A 23,492-nucleotide genomic window follows, 5' to 3' on the forward strand; every position below is an offset into this window, starting at 1 on the left:
TTTTAGTTATCAAAGATGACTCATGTCCTTTTTTTCCAGATTTTGTGTGTGTGTGTGTATATACACACACACATACATATATATATTTTACACACACACATATATATACCTATATATTTTACATATATATATATATATATATATATATTTTTTTTTTTTTTTTTTTTTACATAGCTATTTGACTGGCTGAGCTTAGGTCAAGAGCCCACTGCCTGACCAATCAACTATGGTCAGGAGGAAGGAAGATGCTTTGTTTTCTTTATTTTTCCTTTTTAAAAAATTGTAGTAAAAAAGCAAAGCATTAAATTTACCATTTTAACTATTTTTAAGCGTATGGTTCAGTAGTGTTAAGTATATTTGCATTGTTGTGCAATAGAGCTCTAAAACTTTTTCATCTTATAAAACTGAAGCTATATATCCACTAAAAACTAATTTTTCCAATCCTCTTCCTCTCGTGATCTCACCACCTCTAGCCACCAACTTCCTACTTATTTTCTCTATGATTTTGGCTACTTTAGCTACTTTGCCTGAGTGGAATCATACAGTATTTGTCCTTTCGTGACCAGTTTATTTGCTTAGAAAAACTTTGGGGTAGTATATGAAATCAAGAAGTGTGAAGTCTGCAACTTGTTCTTTTTATTCAGGGTTGTTTTGGCTATCCAGTGGTCCCTTGAGATTCCATATGAATCTTAGGATTTTTTTGCTATTTGTGAAAATAAAATGCCATTGGGATCTTGATAGGGACTGCATTGAACCTGCAGATAACTTTGGGTAGTAGGGACATTTTAACAACATTGAGTCTTCCAATCCATAAACATGGAATGTTTTACCATTTATTTCTATCTTATTTGATTTCTTTCAGCAACATTTCATAGTTGTCAATGTGTAAATCTTTCATTTCTTTAGTTAGATTCATTCCTAAGTATTTTATCCAGTTTGATGCTATCGTAAATGGGATTGTTTTCTTTTTTTTTTCTTTTTTTTCTTTTTTTTTATTTATTTTTTTTTATTTTTTATTTTTTTATTATACTTTAAGTTTTAGGGTACATGTGCACATTGTGCAGGTTAGTTACATATGTATACATGTGCCGTGCTGGTGCGCTGCACCCACTAACTCATCATCTAGCATTAGGTATATCTCCCAATGCTATCCCTCCCCCCGCCCCCCACCACAGTCCCCAGAGTATGATATTCCCCTTCCTGTGTCCATGTGATCTCATTGTTCAATTCCCACCTATGAGTGAGAATATGCGGTGTTTGGTTTTTTGTTGTTGCGATAGTTTACTGAGAATGATGGTTTCCAATTTCATCCATGTCCCTACAAAGGATATGAACTCATCATTTTTTATGGCTGCATAGTATTCCATGGTGTATATGTGCCACATTTTCTTAATCCAGTCCATCATTGTTGGACATTTGGGTTGGTTCCAAGTCTTTGCTATTGTGAATAATGCCGCAATAAACATACGTGTGCATGTGTCTTTATAGCAGCATGATTTATAGTCATTTGGGTATATACCCAGTAATGGGATGGCTGGGTCAAATGGTATTTCTAGTTCTAGATCCCTGAGGAATGGCCACACTGACTTCCACAAGGGTTGAACTAGTTTACAGTCCCACCAACAGTGTAAAAGTGTTCCTATTTCTCCACATCCTCTCCAGCACCTGTTGTTTCCTGACTTTTGAATGATTGCCATTCTAACTGGTGTGAGATGATATCTCATAGTGGTTTTGATTTGCCTTTCTCTGATGGCCAGTGATGATGAGCATTTTTTCATGTGTTTTTTGGCTGCATAAATGTCTTCTTTTGAGAAGTGCCTGTTCATGTCCTTCGCCCACTTCTTGATGGGGTTGTTTGTTTTTTTCTTGTAAATTTGTTTGAGTTCACTGTAGATTCTGGATATTAGCCCTTTGTCAGATGAGTAGGTTGCGAAAATTTTCTCCCATGTTGTAGGTTGCCTATTCACTCTGATGGTAGTTTCTTTTGCTGTGCAGAAGCTCTTTAGTTTAATTAGATCCCATTTGTCAATTTTGGCTTTTGTTGCCATTGCTTTTGGTGTTTTGGACATGAAGTCCTTGCCCACGCCTATGTCCTGAATGGTAATGCCTAGGTTTTCTTCTAGGGTTTTTATGGTTTTAGGTCTAACGTTTAAATCCTTAATCCATCTTGAATTGATTTTTGTATAAGGTGTAAGGAAGGGATCCAGTTTCAGCTTTCTAGATATGGCTAGCCAGTTTTCCCAGCACCATTTATTAAATAGGGAATCCTTTCCCCATTGCTTGTTTTTCTCAGGTTTGTCAAAGATCAGATAGTTGTAGGTAAGCGGCGTTATTTCTGAGGGCTCTGTTCTGTTCCATTGATCTATATTTCTGTTTTGGTACCAGTACCATGCTGTTTTGGTTACTGTAGCCTTGTAGTATAGTTTGAAGTCAGGTAGTGTGATGCCTCCAGCTTTGTTCTTTTGGCTTAGGATTGACTTGGCGATGCGGGCTCTCTTTTGGTTCCATATGAACTTTAAAGTAGTTTTTTCCAATTCTGTGAAGAAAGTCATTGGTAGCTTGATGGGGATGGCATTGAATCTGTAAATTACCTTGGGCAGTATGGCCATTTTCACGATATTGATTCTTCCTACCCATGAGCAAGGAATGTTCTTCCATTTGTTTGTATTCTCTTTTATTTCCTTGAGCAGTGGTTTGTAGTTCTCCTTGAAGAGGTGCTTCACATCCCTTGTAAGTTGGATTCCTAGGTATTTTATTCTCTTTGAAGCAATTGTGAATGGGAGTTCACTCATGATTTGGCTCTCTGTTTGTCTGTTGTTGGTGTATAAGAATGCTTGTGATTTTTGTACATTGATTTTGTATCCTGAGACTTTGCTGAAGTTGCTTATCAGCTTAAGGAGATTTTGGGCTGAGACGATGGGGTTTTCTAGATAAACAATCATGTCATCTGCAAACAGGGACAATTTGACTTCCTCTTTTCCTAATTGAATACCCTTTATTTCCTTCTCCTGCCTGATTGCCCTGGCCAGAACTTCCAACACTATGTTGAATAGGAGCGGTGAGAGAGGGCATCCCTGTCTTGTGCCAGTTTTCAAAGGGAATGCTTCCAGTTTTTGCCCATTCAGTATGATATTGGCTGTGGGTTTGTCATAGATAGCTCTTATTATTTTGAAATATGTCCCATCAATACCTAATTTATTGAGAGTTTTTAGCATGAAGGGTTGTTGAATTTTGTCAAAGGCTTTTTCTGCATCTATTGAGATAATCATGTGGTTTTTGTCTTTGGCTCTGTTTATATGCTGGATTACATTTATTGATTTGCGTATGTTGAACCAGCCTTGCATCCCAGGGATGAAGCCCACTTGATCATGGTGGATAAGCTTTTTGATGTGCTGCTGGATTTGGTTTGCCAGTATTTTATTGAGGATTTTTGCATCAATGTTCATCAAGGATATTGGTCTAAAATTCTCTTTTTTGGTTGTGTCTCTGCCAGGCTTTGGTATCAGAATGATGCTGGCCTCATAAAATGAGTTAGGGAGGATTCCCTCTTTTTCTATTGATTGGAATAGTTTCAGAAGGAATGGTACCAGTTCCTCCTTGTACCTCTGGTAGAATTCGGCTGTGAATCCATCTGGTCCTGGACTCTTTTTGGTTGGTAAACTATTGATTATTGCCACAATTTCAGCTCCTGTTATTGGTCTATTCAGAGATTCAACTTCTTCCTGGTTTAGTCTTGGGAGAGTGTATGTGTCGAGGAATGTATCCATTTCTTCTAGATTTTCTAGTTTATTTGCATAGAGGTGTTTGTAGTATTCTCTGATGGTAGTTTGTATTTCTGTGGGATCGGTGGTGATATCCCCTTTATCATTTTTTATTGCGTCTATTTGATTCTTCTCTCTTTTTTTCTTTATTAGTCTTGCTAGCAGTCTATCAATTTTGTTGATCCTTTCAAAAAACCAGCTCCTGGATTCATTAATTTTTTGAAGGGTTTTTTGTGTCTCTATTTCCTTCAGTTCTGCTCTGATTTTAGTTATTTCTTGCCTTCTGCTAGCTTTTGAATGTGTTTGCTCTTGCTTTTCTAGTTCTTTTAATTGTGATGTTAGGGTGTCAATTTTGGATCTTTCCTGCTTTCTCTTGTGGGCATTTAGTGCTATAAATTTCCCTCTGCACACTGCTTTGAATGCGTCCCAGAGATTCTGGTATGTTGTGTCTTTGTTCTGGTTGGTTTCAAAGAACATCTTTATTTCTGCCTTCATTTCGTTATGTACCCAGCAGTCATTCAGGAGCAGGTTGTTCAGTTTCCATGTAGTTGAGCGGCTTTGAGTGAGATTCTTAATCCTGAGTTCTAGTTTGATTGCACTGTGGTCTGAGAGATAGTTTGTTATAATGTGTGTTCTTTTACATTTGCTGAGGAGAGCTTTACTTCCAACTATGTGGTCAATTTTGGAATAGGTGTGGTGTGGTGCTGAAAAAAATGTATATTCTGTTGATTTGGGGTGGAGAGTTCTGTAGATGTCTATTAGGTCCGCTTGGTGCAGAGCTGAGTTCAATTCCTGGGTATCCTTGTTGACTTTCTGTCTCGTTGATCTGTCTAATGTTGACAGTGGGGTGTTAAAGTCTCCCATTATTAATGTGTGGGAGTCTAAGTCTCTTTGTAGGTCACTCAGGACTTGCTTTATGAATCTGGGTGCTCCTGTATTGGGTGCATAAATATTTAGGATAGTTAGCTCCTCTTGTTGAATTGATCCCTTTACCATTATGTAATGGCCTTCTTTGTCTCTTTTGATCTTTGTTGGTTTAAAGTCTGTTTTATCAGAGACTAGGATTGCAACCCCTGCCTTTTTTTGTTTTCCATTTGCTTGGTAGATCTTCCTCCATCCTTTTATTTTGAGCCTATGTGTGTCTCTGCACGTGAGATGGGTTTCCTGAATACAGCACACTGATGGGTCTTGACTCTTTATCCAACTTGCCAGTCTGTGTCTTTTAATTGGAGAATTTAGTCCATTTACATTTAAAGTTAATATTGTTATGTGTGAATTTGATCCTGTCATTATGATGTTAGCTGGTGATTTTGCTCGTTAGTTGATGCAGTTTCTTCCTGGTCTTGATGGTCTTTACATTTTGGCATGATTTTGCAGCGGCTGGTACCGGTTGTTCCTTTCCATATTTAGCGCTTCCTTCAGGAGCTCTTTTAGGGCAGGCCTGGTGGTGACAAAATCGGTCAGCATTTGCTTGTCTGTAAAGTATTTTATTTCTCCTTCACTTATGAAGCTTAGTTTGGCTGGATATGAAATTCTGGGTTGAAAATTCTTTTCTTTAAGAATGTTGAATATTGGCCCCCACTCTCTTCTGGCTTGTAGGGTTTCTGCCGAGAGATCCGCTGTTAGTCTGATGGGCTTCCCTTTGAGGGTAACCCGACCTTTCTCTCTGGCTGCCCTTAACATTTTTTCCTTCATTTCAACTTTGGTGAATCTGACAATTATGTGTCTTGGAGTTGCTCTTCTCGAGGAGTATCTTTGTGGCGTTCTCTGTATTTCCTGAATCTGAACGTTGGCCTGCCTTGCTAGATTGGGGAAGTTCTCCTGGATAATATCCTGCAGAGTGTTTTCCAACTTGGTTTCATTCTCCGCATCACTTTCAGGTACACCAATCAGACGTAGATTTGGTCTTTTCACATAGTCCCATATTTCTTGGAGGCTTTGCTCATTTCTTTTTATTCTTTTTTCTCTAGACTTCCCTTCTCGCTTCGTTTCATTCATTTCATCTTCCATTGCTGATACCCTTTCTTCCAGTTGATCGCATCGGCTCCTGAGGCTTCTGCATTCTTCACGTAGTTCTCGAGCCTTGGTTTTCAGCTCCATCAGCTTCTTTAAGCACTTCTCTGTATTGGTTATTCTAGTTATACATTCTTCTAAATTTTTTTCGAAGTTTTCAACTTCTTTGCCTTTGGTTTGAATGTCCTCCCGTAGCTCAGAGTAATTTGATCGTCTGAAGCCTTCTTCTCTCAGCTCGTCAAAATCATTCTCCATCCAGCTTTGTTCCGTTGCTGGTGAGGAACTGCGTTCCTTTGGAGGAGGAGAGGCGCTCTGCATTTTAGCGTTTCCTGTTTTTCTGTTCTGTTTTCTCCCCATCTTTGTGGTTTTATCTACTTTTGGTCTTAGATGATGGTGATGTACAGATGGGTTTTCGGTGTGGATGTCCTTTCTGTTTGTTAGTTTTCCTTCTAACAGACAGGACCCTCAGCTGTAGGTCTGTTGGAATACCCTGCCGTGTCAGGTGTCAGTGTGCCCCTGCTGGGGGGTGCCTCCCAGTTAGGCTGCTCGGGGGTCAGGGGTTAGGGACCCGCTTGAGGAGGCAGTCTGCCCATTCTCAGATCTCCAGCTGTGTGCTGGGAGAACCACTGCTCTCTTCAAAGCTATCAGACAGGGACATTTAAGTCTGCAGAGGTTACTGCTGTCTTTTTGTTTGTCTGTGCCCTGCCCCCAGAGGTGGAGCCTACAGAGGCAGGCAGGCCTCCTTGAGCTGTGATGGGCTCCACCCAGTTCGAGCTTCCTGGCTGCTTTGTTTACCTAAGCAAGCCTGGGCAATGGCGGGCGCCCCTCCCCCAGCCTCGCTGCCGCCTTGCAGTTTGATCTCAGACCGCTGTGCTAGCAATCAGCGAGATTCCGAGGGCGTAGGATCCTCCGAGCCAGGTGTGGGATATAGTCTCGTGGTGCGCTGTTTTTTAAGCCGGTCTGAAACGCGCAATATTCAGGTGGGAGTGACCCGAGTTTTCCAGGTGTGTCCGTCACCCCTTTCTTTGACTGGGAAAGGGAACTCCCTGACCCCTTGCGCTTCCCAGGTGAGGCAATGCCTCGCCCTGCTTCGGCTCGCGCACGGTGCGCGCACCCACTGGCCTGCGCCCACTGTCTGGCACTCCCTAGTGAGATGAACCCGGTACCTCAGATGGAAATGCAGAAATCACCCGTCTTCTGCGTCGCTCATGCTGGGAGCTGTAGACCGGAGCTGTTCCTATTCGGCCATCTTGGCTCCTCACTCATGATCGGGATTGTTTTCTTTAGGAGGTAGAATTTTGATAATAGGACAGCCCCAGAACTAAATAAGAGGGCCAATCAGTAATTGAGAGGCAAGGTATGAGGGAGGAATAAATAATTCTACAGAGAAAGGATATGCTATTCCCCAGTGTAAAGGAGTTTTGTTAGACAGCCAGAAACAATATATATTTACTATAGTAGCCTTTTTAAGGATAATGATGATTGATGAGGATAATCATGTTAATAATATGTCACATGCCACAGATTCCCTGGGAGCAGTTCCGACATACTTTGGACTAATGGCAAAAATATGACACTAAATGTGCTTCCTTTTAGAGAGATCATTTTGAGATAGTTGTATTAAAATCATCTGAACATATGTAATCCTCTGTGTTATTAAAGAAAACACATTTGGCATTTTATAGTCTTAGCTGATAGTGATGATATTCATTCCTAAATTTGAGAAAATAGAATTGAAATAACATCAAGTATGCCTACTGGTGTGTGGGACATATGCTGAGTGCACTGCGTATGAAATAGTATGTACACATTATATATATATAAAAAATGTATGTATACATTATATATCATATATGTACACATTATATATCATATATATATATGAAACTAACATACCATAATATCTCTATGACATGAGGTGATAATATAGGCAAAATGTATAGTATTGTGGGGGAGCTAGAACTACAGATATATTGAATTTATTTTCACTGGGAAGAAGAAAGGATTAAGTAGCTCTGATTACAGCTGAGACTCCTGGAACAGCTACAAGCTATCAAAGTATTAAGTCATTTCAATTTCTGTAAAAGAAATGTGCTGTTGTTCCAGTACCCTCTGGCCCCATTTTGTAGGGTTGATGGAGTTCAACTGAAATGCTTACTTGAAGATCAGCTTGAATTTGTTTAAAAGGAAGAAGAAAAGCACCCCCAGGTGTGAAATGAGGGTGAATTGCTCTAGCGGGGCCTCTGGAAAGAAAGCAGCTTGTCTGGCTGATGAGGGTGTTTGCTAAGTTGAATGCCATTAAACATTCTTGCCCATATCATATGTGAGTCAAACACAGCACAGATGATGGGGAAAATAAACACTTAAAAATAGCTTTTCTCTTGGTGTCAAATACAGTACATAAATTGGAAAAATGAACAAGAGTTGTAGGAATACAGGATTGAGATCCTTGTGTCGGGTACCGAGGGAGGGCGATTTGGCTCACTAACAGCCAGGCTCCTTAAGACTTTGCTTTGGAGAGCAAGAGAAGAAAGAATAGCAGAGTCCTGAAATTTGTTTCATTTCAAGCATGGGATGGGCAACTTAACTAAGCATTTTAATTTAGTTCTCTTATCTTCCCAACTAAGTATTATTAGCCTCATTTTACAGATGAGCAACTAAGGCAAATTTATAGTTAATTAAGCTAGACAATGGAGAGTCTCTTTGGCTCCAAAGATTATACTACTTCCACTGCACCGGCTGCTTTAAGGGGAGGAGAAGCTGCACTATCTCTGCTTTGGGATATGTTTATAATTCCATGCCAATAAGTAAGCAAAATTTGAAAACCCACTTCGTGCTGGCTACTGAGCCACAAAAAATGAGACACAGGCTATGTCTCATTGACATAGTTAATGTAGCTGAGAAGATAGACATATTATTCTAAATGCAAAGCTGATTGTGGTGAGTGCTATAGAGGAGGATAAAAACCAAGTCTTCAAAAGGAACATTTCCTGAAACTATTTCTTCACATATACTTGTGCCTTTGTACATGTTATTTTCTTCCCCTATTTCTTCTAAATTATTTAAGCCTGAGTATTATTCTGAATCAGTTAATAATTCAGATGCTCTTTAAAATGTTATTTATTTGGATAGATATCATGTAATCAAAACTGTACCAGGTACTGATGAAGATACAGCAATGTATAAGAGTGAACTCTACTCATTAGTAACGTAAAAGGGAATGATAGACAGAAGTCAGACAGAGCTGAATTAAAATTCTTCAGTTGTTCAGCAGCTGTCTGACCATAGCCAAATTGCAAGCCCCCGACCCTCCATTTCCACTCATACATTTAGAAGGAGACCATGCCAAGGGGCCATTCAACCCTTCCCCAGCCATCTGTGGTAAGAATCTCCCACATTCTAGACAACAAGATGTCTGTACCAAAAGTGGTACATTATAGGGAGGTGAACCATCCAATTTGAAATCTGGAGAGACCATGCTTGCTGGAATCTAGGGCAACACATCTAGGAGAAAGAAAACTGTTTCGAATTTGGGTGCAGACACATCACAACAAATACATTGCTCTCTGCTGAGATTTATGAGAGAAAAGTCAGAAACTCCAACTCTCCATTAATTTCAAAACACGACTGCTGAAAATTTTCCAAAGCAACCATCTCCTGTAGTTGTTGGGCTAGGGAACAGAAAAAAGAAAAAAAAAAAAAAAAACAGAGAATTGATTGTCTTTTAGACCAATATTTCCAGGCAGAGGAAAACAGAGGAGGCATCTCTGAGTCAGACATGGGTTCAGGTCCCGAATGTGCTTGTTGTGCAAGTTACTAATCGTATTGACCCTCAATTTCCTCCTTTGTAATCCTGGCTGGTCTTACCTATGATAAGTTTCGTTGTGAATATTACAGGGCCTCATATGTGTGAAGTGTGTAGAAAGGATCCCAGCACATATTAGGCACTCAAAAGAGCTAGTATCTTCTTCCACTCTGCATTCAGATTAGTTTTATCCTATTCTAATTTCTTCAGGCACTGGAGTGTTTCATTAATAGTTTACTTGTTTGTAGAAAGATTCCTTATACATTTTTCACTAAAGCCAATCTTACTGATCTTTTTGCCTTTTAAGTGTAGACATCTGAGAAACTCTATAGCTTAGAAGTCTACATTTTTTTCTCATTAATTGGGAAGTTAGGTACTTTTAAAGTGAATAGAATAAGAACATGTAAACATGAGTTTAAAATAATTCTTCAGATTTAACCCCCCCCAAACCAATGTGAACCATAAATGAAAATCTGCATCCTTCTTGGTAACCTCTCCTATATTCCTAAAATCATGAATCAGCCAGTATGTTTACAGAGTTGGTGCCAAAGTCCTACCTGCTGATACTTTTATTAACATTCCTATTTGAAAAATTGTAAATATTTCACTATTGTAGGTTTTGCAAACACTGGTATTTTTATACCTCCAACAATCCCTAGCTTCTAAATATTTTATCTTGGGTAGCATGCAGTATGTGAAATGACATTCTTGGGAAATACCCTATTTCCCAGATCTTAGAAACCTAAAGGTCTTGAAGTTAATATTGAACAGTGTTAAGAAGGGTATTTTTAAATTTCTTTCGTAGATTTGTTGTTGTTCTTTTTAAATAAAACTGAAAAGCAGCAGAAATATTTGTAAACGGAAGGATTTTCCCCAAAATTTCTAGAGCAGATACACATATTTGCCTAAATTTTGCTTGGATTTAAAAAACACCAGCCCATACGAAATTGTGTTTAAGAACTGAGAAAGAAAGAATGGCTTTAGAATCCATTTAAAGGCAAAACCACCATTACAGGATAAATGAGATGAATAGTTTCCTCTTCCACTTTTAATGCTCAATGTACTTTTCAGCTCCAGGATAAAATAGCTTTTCTTACTTTCTGAGACAAAGACAGGCAAGTGGAATGACCAGAACACTCGAATTGAGCTAAAGACTAACCACAGGAGAAGGAGCAGATGGGCTTAAGCAAAGACATGACTCAGAATCCTTGTCATCATATAATTATAGGCAGCTATCATGAATCTGTAAGAATCTGTAAGGATGGGCTCTATAAATATCTATTTTTCATCTCAAGATTGGAAGTCTTTACCTTATTTAATGGATCTATGCTATATTTCCCAAAAATAAAAAGAGAAATATCCCAACTCTTCAGGTGAATAAACTAATAACCTCCAAAAGTTGCCTACTCAGCACATCATAGGGACAGTAAAAATTGCAACATGATAAAATGAATACCTGACCTTCACCAGGGAAAGTCATTATTAGGCAGCATGATCTCCAGTCTCTGTTCTTCAAAGGCATTACTCTTCTATCATTCCCCAAATGTAACATGTCCTCACCAACCACAGAGCGTGGGTAAAACCTTTCCCTCACCCTCTGCACTCTACTTTTTCCCTAGTATGCTGTAGCCTTCCTCAGATCCCAAACCAATCATCTCCTCAGAGCCACTTTCCATGAATCTTCTCAATGTATATGGAATCACTCAGAGAGTGTAAATCTCAGGTGCAATTTCACATTTGCTTTTGCTTTTTAAAATTAGTATCTGCTCCCCTTCTAGACTGTGGATTCCACAACAGCAGGAGCATGTCTGGTTTTGTTCATCATTGTATTCTCAGTGCTGAGCCTAACACCTGGCACATACTAGGTGCCTAATAAATATGTATTGAAGGACTACATTAATGAATACAACATTGTGCATTATTTCTAGGGTTCTAAAAATGAACATTGTCAGAATCTCAATGCTTATTAAAAAATTTAATTGAGATGGGAATGGGGAAGAACATCAGTTTCTCACTGGTTCCCAACTGTGCTTTCAGGTTTTTAAAGGGCCCTTATCATACTTCCAGTTACTGTAATCCACCACAGCAAGAGTGTAACTAAGACAACATGGCAGGAACAGATGCCAAAAATGTGTCCATAAGACAAACTAGGATTCCCCCATGTAGGAAGGACCAAGATGCCTGTTATCACACTTTTAGAGCTTCACTGCTTCTTGTTAAGGTATGTTGTCTTCTGACAGCCTGTTTCTTAATGCAAATACTCTCAGGAGTAGTGCCATTGTCACCAACACTTAGGCAGGACTTTTGTTACTGGTGCACAATCGCTAATAGTAGACTTCCTATGGAGACAGATAATAATTAGAGCCCTCAATAGTGGAATGGGCTGCCCAAGGAAACAATAAAATGTCCATTACTGTGGATATTCAAGTAAAGCTGGGTATCTACTTATGAAGAATGCAGTCCAGAGGTTTACTGCACCGGGTGCAAAGACGGAAGGTGTGGCTCCCAAGGTTCTTTCTGCCTGTAAGATGCTATGCGCTAGTGCTCAGTTTCTAATGAACTGGAAGGAAATGGCTTTCAAATGCAGATGAAAGGCACAGGGGCAACGGTACTGTCTGGTACTAGTCTGAAAAATGTCATTTATTAGCTGAGTGATTTTGGCAAAAACTTAACTCCTCTAAGCTGTTTTTATTTCTTTATAATGGCTATTTGAATGGTTTTGGAACAATGAAAGGAGAGAGAAGCTGTACTTTTTAAATGTAAGCTATACAGTGCTAAGCACATTTTTTGGCCATTGTTATATCAAGAAAAGCTCCTTTTACCTTAATTGCTAAATAGGTCCCACAGTTGGGAAGAAAGTTTCTAGACAAAAAGAATCAGGGAAGGGGCACCATTATTCCTCTCTACCCCAATGTCCTAAAGATAGAAATATGATTAAATTGTCCAGGGAACTTAGATTCCCCTATAAGCTCAGGAATGGCATCTTTCTTGGGACATCAGAGCATATAATCTCTCCATCCTAACGTTTTATGGGCTAAAAAAATAAACAGTTCTTTAAGTGTAAATAAGATACAACTGCCAAAAGTCATGGAATTACCTGGATGGTTTGTTCAGGCTTTCTTCTTATAGAAACAGTGATTATTTGAAAACAGTGCCAAAGCAAAACTGTCTTACCCTTGGAAAATCTTATTTGCTTTACCTCTGCAACAGGTAGCCAGCTTGTCTCTCTCTATTCCTTCCGTTTTTTTTTCCCCCATAGTCATTCCATCATTCATTCATTCAACAAATATTTACTGACTTATCTCTGAACGAGACACTGACGGGCGTGCTGGAGATATGATGAAAAACTCAAGTGGTCCTTACACCGTGGAGCTTACATCCTATGCAGAAAGATATGTAACTATAAGAAACTCTTTAAAAAATTGAAATACACAAGTGAGTAAAATATGAACGAGGGGTTTACAGGAGATTGATACTACATAATAGAATAATTTATCTTATCAGGAAGATCAGAGATGACCTAACTGAAGATAAGAAGACTGAGCCAAGATCTGAGAGAAAAACTAAATTGAGAGTATCAGCTAACAAACACTCCCATAGTATAGAAATCAACAGAGATGAAGTGAAACTCCACAGGCTTTCCAATACCTCTCAGGTGGATAGGGAAGTGAATTGTAAGAACATTTATTGTTTGGTGAGATCTTAATGCATGAAGTCCATAAATCTGTGCAAAAAGCAGATGCAACAAATTAACAAAGTATTTGGCAAGCAAATGTCTGAAGATAGCACTGTTTCTTCTTTAAATACTTATATTCACCAGCTAGACACTTGTTCCCAAGTTTACCTCCCAACTGACACACCAACTAGAACTCAATGTTCCCAATATTAATCTAATGTTCATCTCTCCTTATGTCCTCAGACCCTCTGTCACAGAAAGAAAGGTAGGAAGGAAGGAAGGAAGGAAGGAAGGAAGGAAGGAAGGAAGGAAGGAAGGTAGGAAGGAAGGAAGGAAAAAGGAAGAGAGGTAGGGAAGAAGGAAGAGGGAGGGAGGGAAGAAGGAAGATGGAGGGAGGGAGGAAGAGAGAGAAAAAGAATACAAAAAGATAAGAAATAAAGCAAGAAAGGAAAGAAATGAAGGAAGGAAAGGAAGGAAGCAAGGAAGAAAGGGTGGGAAAAAAAGGCACCTAGTGTTTCCTTTTCTTACCCATGCATCATCTTTTCTCATGCATGTTTTACTCTTGTTTTTTAATATATATGTTTATTCCAATCCAAAGTCTTTCAGCTATGCTCTCTGGAACTCTCATTCCATTTTTAACTCCTCAAACTTTATGCAGAATTTTTCTTTACATGCAGCATCAGCTAAATCATCACATTTTTGGGAGGGACCCAGTTCTGCTTTCTCTGGCTGCACATTGGAATCAATGGAAGTGATGTTAAAATTATAGATACTAGTTGTCCTGGTGTATGCCTCCTTTATAAACATTTATTAAATGCTTCCCAAGTGATAAATAGGCATTGAGGGTTGAAAAATCCCTGCAGACTAGTTCCAGAGCAAGGCTTTTATCTTCTGTATCTGTGTTTCCCTTATCCTTACATAGGGCAGGCATACAATATGATAACAATAATGGACTGAATTAAACTACACGCCAAACCTATTTTATTCATTGACTCCATAAAAAATCACAGGACTCTCATTTTCTTTTCCAGAATTGTTTTGGAGAACTTGGAACTCAACATTCCATAAAGTAAGTGTAATATTTTTTCTAAAGAATTTTATCCTCCTTTCACTAACGTCATTGGAGTTTTATCACCAATAGCTCTATAAACATCAGCCTGAAGGCACATGGAAGCATATTTCCTAAGGCTGCTAAAGCATTCATTCTCAACCCTAACTGAACAGTAGTATATGCTGCCTTGCAATGAGGTTAATAAACAGGGCATAGAAGGTCAAGGATTCTAAGCCAGGAGCAAATCCCACACCGTTCAACTTAAGCAGTACATTATTCCAGAATAATGCAATCACTGGAGCTGTGCTTACACTACAAATCTTAAAAGTGTCATTCCATTATAAAAAGGGCTTTGAGAGCATTAATAATCATAGTCCATCAGGAAAGTCCTTCATTCAACTCATGGTCCAATCAAAACTGCCTTAATGTTATAGACTTTGGTATGGCCTATGTAGCATCTAAAATTATTTGCTACATTGAATTTATTACTGTGTTTGGCTGACTTTTTTTTTTTAACTCAAGACATGCTGATAACTTTTATGCTAAGGAAGGAGAAGGCAAAACAAAAGCATGATGGAAAGTGTAAAGATTGGACTGCAGGAGAAGATATGTGAATACTTTGATTATCCTGTTTGATATTGCCTTACTTTTGGGAGAAGAAAAGGATGAGTATTAATAAGTCCATCTTACAGAGAAAGAAATGAAGGGTTGAAAAAGAGCTCATACGGCTAGTTAAGTGGTGGAGTGAAACCCAAATGCCAGTGTTTTAAAAGGATATAGCCAATATTCCAGAGAAAAGGAAATTTCTATAATAAGGCCACCAAACTTTTAGTATATTAAGTAAGGCACTGCTATATTTTCTAGAAATTATCCTTTTACAAATACTTTTCATATAGATATCTAATTATTGTATCTGCAATTGTCGAAAAGACTCAACTCTCTCCCATTGAATTGTTTTGGTGCCAAAGTAGAAATAGATCAACTGTATGTGGGTGGTCTATTTCTGGACTCTTTTTTGATATATTGATTTTTTGTTCTTATTTTGTCAGTACTGTTTTGGTCCTTCCAGGTTATTTGCATTACCACACAAACACATAAAGCTTATTTATTTCTACAAGAAAAGTCTGTTGGGGTTTTCAACAGACTTTGTCTGTTGGAATCTTACAGACTTTGTCTGTTGTTTGGAATCTAAACATGCGTTTGAGTAGAAGTCACTTATCAACAATACCTGTGTTGAATAATTCTAAATTATGAATGCAGCGTATCTTTCTATTTATTTAGGTTCTCTTTAAATTCTCTCAGCAATATGTTATTGTTTTCAGTGTACTTGTATCTATGCATTTTGCTAAATTTATGTCTAAGCGTTTTGCATATTGTGATGCTTTCAAATGATATTTTAAAAATTTTATAACAGCTCACTGACAATATATATTTATATTTAGATAGATTTATATGTATATTTTATATATTTTAAATTGATCATATATATGTATGTGCATATATATGCATATATATATAATGCTTGTATCTTTTAGTCTTTCTAAATTTATTTAATAATTTCGATGGAAATTTTTTGCAGATTGCTTAGACTATTCTACATACATAATGATGTTGTCTGTGAATAGAAATTTTTACTCATCCTTTCCTATCATTAAATTGATGTATTCCCGTTATTTATTTCTTTTTTTGCCTAATTACATTAACTAGAATGTCTAATATGATGTTTAATGAACGTGGTGAGAATAGACATTCTTGCTTTGTTCCCAGGCTTAAAAGAAAAGCATTCAGTCTCTCAACATTAAGAAATGATGTTAGCTCTGTGTTTTTGGTAGATGCCTTTTATTAGTTTATGAGTCTACTTTCTACTCCTATTGTTCTAGGCATGTTTTTATAAATAAATACAATTTTTTTCTTCTTTTCCCTTTTTGAAATGGTTATATAATTATTTTATTCATTTGATAAGTTGAATTATATTGATGGATTTTTTTAGTAAGAATCAAACTTTCAATATTGGGGAAAACCTGATTTCTTCTTAAGATATTATCTTTCTATGTATCTTTGCATTTGACTTATTCATGTTTTGTAAAGAACTTCTGAACCTTTACTCTTGAAGGATATTGGTCTCTTGTGTGTTTGTATTGTAAATGTTTTGTTTGGTTTTGGCATTAGGCAATGCAGCCTCATAAAATGAGATAGAAAATATTTCTTCTTCTTGCATTTTCTGAAATATTTTGTGTAAGCTTATTTTATTTCTTTCTTAATTGTTTGTTAGCATTCTCCAGTGAATCCATCTGGGCCTATACATTTCTTGGTGGGACGTTTATTCATAACTGTGAAATCATTTCTTTAGTAGATAAAAGCTCTTTAATTTTTCTATTCCATTTGGGTTGAATGAAAGAGCTTTTTTCCATTTCCCTTATTAAGTTTATTCATATTAAGTTGTATATTAATTTTATTATTTGCCTTTTATTGTCAGTAGCATATAGAAGGAAGTACTTTGTATTATTCCTGATATTGGTATTTCATTTTCTTTTTTCTTTATTTGTCTGGGAGTTTATTATTTCACTAATATTTTCAAAAAATTATCTCTTGGTTTTGTGAATTCTATGTATTATTTGTTTTCTATTTATTTTATGGAATTGTGGTTTTATTTTTATTATATCCTTTTTCTTGTTAAAATGCTTTTTAAAATTATTGGTTTACAGTTTTAAATTTCAACTTTGATTTTATATTCAGGAGGTACATATGCAGGTTTGTTATTGGGTATACTGTATGATGCTGATGTTTGGGGTATAATTGGTCTCATCACCCAGGCACTAAGCATAGTACCCAACAGTAGTTTTCAACCATTGCTATCCTCTCCCCCTCAGTAGTTCCCAGTTTCTGTTATTGGCATCTTTATGTCTATGAGTACCCAATGTTTAGCAGCCACTTAAAGTGAGAGCATGTGGTATTTGGTTTTCTATTCCAGCATTAATATGCTTAGGATAATGGCCTCCAGCTGCATCCATGTTGCTGCAAAGGACATGATTTTGTTATTTTTTAATGGCTGCATAGTATTCTATTGTGTATTTTTACCGCATTTTCCTTATCCAATACACCACTGATGGGTGCCTTGGTTGTTTCCATGCCTTTGCCACTATGAATAGTATTATAATGAATATATGAGCGCATGTATCTCTTTGGTAAAATGATTTTTTTTAATATCCAGTAATGAGATTCCTGGGTCAAATGATAGTTCTGTTTTAAGTTCTTTGAGAATTCTCCAAACTGCTTTCCACAGTGGCTGAACTAATTTACATTCCCTCCAACAGTGTGTAAGTGTTCCCTTTTGTCTGCAACATGCCAGCATCTGTTGTTTTTTTGACTTTTTAATAACAGCCATTCTGACTAGTGTGAAATGGTGTCTCACTGTAGTTTTGATAAGGTTGTAACATTTTGATTATGATGTATATTGGTGTGATTTTCTTTGCGTTTTTACTACTCAGAGCTTATTAAACTTCTTGGGTTTCTACGATTATATTTTCCATGAGTTTGAAAACTTTTTACCATTATTTCTTTACATATTTTTCCACCATCCCTCTCCCATCCCTAAGTCTCTTTTGGCCTCTTCTGGGACTCCAATTTTAGGTATATTTTACTAGTTGATATCATTTCACAGTTTATTGAGTCTCTTCATTTTTTTCCTCCTATTTCAGTTTGAGTACCTTCTATTTCCCCGTATTCAAAGTTACTGATACTTTTCTGTAGTTTATAATATACTGAAAAGCCAACTGATGAATTTGTTATTTTAGATATTATATTTTCAATATAAAAATTTTGTCTTTCTCATAATTTGTATTTTTCTATTGAAATCTTGTATCTTTTCCCTCCTTATGTTCATTTAGTCCTTTTAAGTCCTTGAACATATTTATAATAGCTATTTTGTGTCCTGGTTAGCTCTTTCCATCATTTCTGCATCTCTTTATTTTGATTGACTTTTCTCATACTTACAGGGCATATATTCCTGTGTCTTTGCATGTCTACTCATGTTTTATTTAATCCTAAACCTTATAAGTGGTGTATTTTCCTCTTATTTAAAGAAGATTGGATTTGATACTTGCAGACTTAATTTACTTGTACTTCAGCTTTTTTATATTAAGAATTGTTCATAAGAGTCATTACATTTGGACTAGAGTAGCCTTATTCCTGAGATGTGAGATTTCTGAAGTGTCATTTAATTATCTGAAGTTTCAACAAGGTCTCTCTATTCTGGCTGGTTGGAACTCAGATTTTTCCAATGGATATACAAGCTTTGGAATCTTCACTGAGTTCTCAGCAACTTGGTAGGTATCCTTTGCCCAGCATTTTCAAGTATCATCCTGTGCATGCATACTTTAATAATCAGCCAAAGACTAAATAGGAGTCTTATGTAGCAAGCAATCTAGAGCTCCTTTTCTTCACAGTTATTGATTCTCTTGTACTCTGACTGCAAATTAGATTCTGTAGTACTCTGACTGCAAATTCCAGTCCCTTACATTATGTCCAAAACATTATGTCCAAACTTTGATTTCTGTCTCCTCAGCTCAGATACCTGTGTGCCTCTTGGTCTTCAGCTCCAAGTGCCTCAGAGCTGAAAGCTGGGCAATCATGAGGCTCACCACATTTGTTATCCTTATCTTGGGGATCATGGTTGTGTTCTGAAAATATATTTTTCTTTTCACATACTTTTCATATACATATTTGTTTAGTTTTATAGTTATTTATAACAGAATGGCTAGATTATTACCAGCTACTGTAACATGTGAGAATCAGGAGTCCTCTCCCACTCATGAGCATTAAAAATCAAATGAACAAATAAAGCTTCAAGAAGACAGTCAATTATTCCCATTTTCACCAATGTGCTAAGTGCTGGCATTGGTCCTTAAGAACCCAAACTTATAACCATTTGATTAGTGAAACTTTTGGATGGAGTAAATGTAACACTCATTAGTTATGTGAATTTTTACAAGTTATTTAATGTTTCTGAGTTTTGCTGTCATCTTTAAAATGGAGATAGAAATACTCTTTATAATTGTTGTGAGGTTTAGAAGAATGCTTTGAAGACACGTAACACAGTGTTTGACACATATTAAGCACCCTACCAAATATTATTATTCTGAAGTTAAAAGCTAAAATCTTTATTACAGTGATGCTTAGAAAGTATTTTCATTATAAAAACAGGGTATAAATATAATTTTAAAATCCAAGTAGTACAAGAGATTACACAATAAGAATTTTCTGCCTATCACCTCAGAGCTAGAATCTTACTTCTGAGAGGTAACATGATCAATTTTCATATGTACTCTTCCAAAATTTTGCCATGGTTGTACAAACCTCAGTTTCTGTAGCTTCTTCGTGTTTATGGAAATGGGAGTATTTTATACACAATTTTCTCTAGCTTGCTTTTATTCACCCATTGATATATCTTCAGTTTTGTTCCTTTTTACACCTACTAATACAATTCATCCTTTAATAACTGCATCATATTCATTGGTATAAATGTAACAAAATTTGTTATGTTTATTGACATATTATAATAACATTTATTTATTGACAGTATTAAGATATTTTCAGGTTTTTGCTTTTATTAATAAGGCTGTAAGAATCATCTTTGTACATATATGTTTGTGTATGTGTGAACATGACTAGGTAAGTTTCTACAACAAAGATTGTTAGAGTAAATAGTTATGTATGGTATGACATTTTGGTCAATATAGCTGCATTTTCTTCCAAAGAGTTTCTCAATTGGTGTTCCCACAAACAACACTGATTTCTTAGCACAGTTTCTAATACTGTATATTGTCAAACAAAAATTTTGTGATTTGATACGTGAAACACAGAAATTTAATATTTTATTTTGCATTGCTTTTGCTGTGGAACTAGATGGAACATTTTTATTTGGTTATGAGCTATTTGTATTTCTATCTAAATATCTATTCTAAATATTTGCCCCTTTCCTATTTCTTTTAAATTGGTTTGTCTTTTTTGCAAGCTGTTTAAAGTAGAATCAAGAGATTAGTTCTTTGACCCATATTACAAAAAAAAATATTTTTTTCACATTGAGGTTTAATTTATTTTTGTTCAGTTTGTTGTTTTTAGTTTTAAAAGTTTTATATAAACAATATTTTTAATTATTTCCATCATAGTTTTTACTTTTTCTGTTCTTTCTTTCCTATTCCAATATATAAAAATTAAACCATGTATATTTTTGACATTTCTTTCAAAATTTCTAGTATTTAAATATTTTAGTCGCATGCAATAGATTTTTAAAATTAGAACTGAATAATCTGGTTTTTTAAAAAATAAATTGCTAGTCATTTGTTGAATAATATTATTTCCTTAGTAACTCATTGGAAATTCAATCCAATAATATGTTTTCATTTTTCACTTTACATGTGATATTTCTCTTTTGCTATAATCCTGGGAGCCTTTACAAATTTTACAGAGAGGGATAAATTTGCTATACTTATTTTTTGGTAGCACTTCTAATATATATAAGCACACATACATTTTATATATAGTATAAATATACTATTAGAAAATGATGTCTGATTTACTGATTCTAATGATCAATCAAAACTGATCTCAATATTTATAATACTGATAATATTTTTTCTTCTCTCCTTTTAAGACTAAAATGCATTTTGTAATGATTAGTCCCGGTCATAAGACTTAACATAATTCTCTCAGAGAGTTTTGGTCTGGCCATATAGCAGTTCGGAGGGATGCCTAGCTCATAAGAGAGAATGAAATCTGTGTGCTCAACTGCAAGTGTGATTGGATTTACAGATTAGCAAAATGGGAAAGATCAAAGCCCTGTTATGAAGCAGACCTACAAGCCTAGAGCTTGCTCTTGTAAGAAAAATTATTCTTTCCCACTAATCTTTCTAATCTTGACCTCACAGAAGGGGTTTGTACTTAAGACAATGTTATCAGGATGCCAAATTCAATCTCAGACCACATTTCACTTTCTCTTAATGTGGGTGAACACTCCTTTGGTGAATAAATTGGTATCTCTATGGAAATTTAAGGCTTCAAGCAGAATTATAATTCCATTAAATTGATGTTCAACAGAACACACTGAATTTTGTGGAAACTATGGAGGTCTGCATACTTACTCTGAATTAATCACAGTCTAATTTTTCCCAAGTGGTAGAACTTCATTGTTCTTATGTTTGTGACTTCAGTGTCTAGCACTGTGCCTGTCACACATCAATTTGCAGGTTGAGTCATTTTTTTTAAGAATCAAAGGTAAATTTGCAGTTTATGCAATTTTAAAATTCTAAACCGTAAACCTATATTATTTACAGCTGAACAGGAATGTTTGGGAAGTTTTGAAATTGACTATATGTGGGCAGATAATGAGTTTCTTACCTTCCTGTTTCCTGCATTCAGTAACAACATAATCTTAAGGTGGTGAGCTTTTTCTTATCCTGAATGTTAGGAATATTGGAGCATTTCAAAATGCTTGTTTTATTAAAAATTTTTCTGCATATTGATTTCTATCTTGGAACAAAATGGAATGCATCAAAAATAGTCACAACTGAAACTGTAATGGAAACAATTTAATATTATTGAAGCAGAGGATGCTTCAGTGTATTTCAGTTCCTCAGGGTCATGATAATATTATCATGGATCTGTGTACTCACATATATCCTCTTGCCTCTACCATTATATGCCTCTTAAGAATCATTTATAGTATCTCAAATTCCTGAAATGAATCATTTGCTTCTTTACCTCTGGGTCTTTCCTTAGGCAAGATCCCTATTGGGAAAATTTCTTGAACTTTTTTTCTCTTTTCATTTAGCTACTTGTATTAGCATTTACTAGTCAATGTAAGTACAATATCTCTAGGATAATATCTTGACTTGCTAAAGCGTGGTTATATGCCCTTCCTATGTGCCACAGCACCTTTCTTACTTCTCATATTTTGCAGGAGTTAAGAAGGGCATTCCTCATCTGTGACGCAAATTCATTGCATTCTTTCTCAACTGAGTTTAGGTGGAGCCCCAGAATATTCTTTCTCTCTCTCTGTCTCTCTTTCTCTCTCCTTTTAAACAATCTTGTTAAGGTATAATTGACATACTATATATAGTTAAAGTGGATAATTTTATATGTTTCCACAAATGTGTACATCCATAAAATCACAATCAAAATCAATATAATAAACATATCTATCAAACTCAAATGTTTCTCCATGCCCCTTGTAGTCCTTCTCTTTTGTGCCTCCCTACCCCTACTTTACCCAGCATTCATACAGTATATGCTCTTTTTATTCTTCTGGTTTCTTTTATTCATCACACTTATTTTAAGATGCATCCTTATTGTTGGGTGTTACCAATTGTTCCTTACTTTTTGTTGCTAAGTAAATTGGCTTATTCATTACACTGTTGATAGACATTTGAGTTGTTTTTAGTTTTGGGCTACTGAAAATAAAGTTTCTATGAACATTCATTTACAAATCTTTATATAAACATATGCATTAATTTATCTTAAATAACACGGAGTGGAATAGCTGATTTATACGGTAGGTATACATTAAGCTTTCTAAGAAACTGCCAAAGTGTTTTTCAGCGTGGTTAGACCCTTTTATGTTTCTGCCAGTAATATATAAAAGTTTCATTTACTCAGCACCCTTGCCAACACTTAATATGGTTATTTCTGTTGAATTTTAGACATTCTAATAGATGTGTAGTGGTATCTTACTATAGTTTCAATGTTAATTTTTCTACTAACTAATTATGTTGAGCAAGTTTTCATATGATGAATCCACCTATATGTCTTTTTTAGTGGAATGTATTATCAAATCTTTTGCCCATGTTTTTCATTGGGGTTGCATGTTTTCTTTTGGTTGAATGTTAAGGTTTCTTTATATATTCTTGATAGTCTTTATCAGATATATTACTTGAAAATAGTTTTCCTAGTCTGCCTTTTTTTTCATTCTTTTAGCAGCAACTTTTGAAGATCATTCATTTCTTCTTTAGATAAAGTCAAATTTTTTAATTCATTCTTTTATGAATTCTGCTTTTGATAAAATATCCAAATAATATTTGTCTATCCCAAAGTTACAAACATTTTGTCCTATGTTTACCTCTAGAAATTATGTGGTGTTAGGTCTTACATATAGATCTATGATCCACTTCAAAGTTCATCTTCTTTTTTTTT

General features: G+C 35.9%; 1 long non-coding RNA gene across 1 annotated transcript in view; it reads left to right on the forward strand.

The window, feature by feature from the left end:
- LOC134807366 (uncharacterized) overlaps positions 1-23,492 on the forward strand; it is a 96,095-nt gene that overhangs the window by 23,387 nt on the left and 49,216 nt on the right. The window contains exon 2 of the long non-coding RNA XR_010147621.1: positions 14,287-14,324. This is a non-coding gene — a long non-coding RNA (uncharacterized LOC134807366). The remainder of the gene's footprint in view (positions 1-14,286; positions 14,325-23,492) is intronic.

This window comes from Pan troglodytes, chromosome 9 (assembly GCF_028858775.2).
Source record: "Pan troglodytes isolate AG18354 chromosome 9, NHGRI_mPanTro3-v2.0_pri, whole genome shotgun sequence".
In the NCBI taxonomy this organism is placed as follows: Eukaryota; Metazoa; Chordata; class Mammalia; order Primates; family Hominidae; genus Pan; species Pan troglodytes.